This window comes from Sinocyclocheilus rhinocerous, unplaced genomic scaffold (assembly GCF_001515625.1).
Source record: "Sinocyclocheilus rhinocerous isolate Xijiao unplaced genomic scaffold, SAMN03320098_v1.1 scaffold3047, whole genome shotgun sequence".
NCBI lineage: Eukaryota > Metazoa > Chordata > Actinopteri > Cypriniformes > Cyprinidae > Sinocyclocheilus > Sinocyclocheilus rhinocerous.
Genome location: NW_015662947.1, coordinates 101859 through 102635, shown reverse-complemented (window position 1 = coordinate 102635; position 777 = coordinate 101859).

The window sequence follows — 777 nt, the reverse complement described above, 5'->3', positions numbered from 1 at the left end:
AAAAACACATGGATTCGCTACAGGGGGCCTTTATTCATCCCCCGGAGCCGTCTGCGGCACGTTTTATTATGAATGCTTTATTTGACGACTTGTGGATTGTTCAACTGCAACACCCGCTGATTGCAATGATAGAGCTTGGAATAGCCAGGAAAATTTGTTATATAACTTCGACTGGATTCGTCTGAAAGAAGAAAGTTATATACACCTAGGATGCCTCGAGGGTGAGTAAAACACAAGCTAATTTTCATTTTTGGGTGAACTAACCCTTTAAGGCTTGCATGCCAAGTCTAAAGTGACTAAACGACCTGCATAAAATATTCAGAAACAATTTTTTTGACTACAAAACAATTCAGTTTCACACCAAATCTCATGTTGAATTTTCAGCATAATCTGAAAATAAGTATCAGAATGAACTGTTCAGCTTACAAACAATTAAATAATTAAATCATGAATCAGAATAAATAAATAAATATAAACAAACAAACAAAAAACGTAAAGATGGATCATATGCCATGCTATTTTAGAATTAGAGTGAAAATATATGCATCATTTCCTTCATGGGTGTCAGTTAAAAAAAAAAAAAGTAGTGAGGTGTGGCACAGTCTAATTAATTTTTATATCACATGAATATTAATTCATATTAAATTATGCACACATAATTTAATAATCTACTGTTTGTCTAAATGTGCAAATAAACTTTATATTTATTCAAAAATCCTCATTCCTATCGCTGTCTTAAAAAAAACATCGTAAAATCTCTTAAAATGCAAGTTTGCT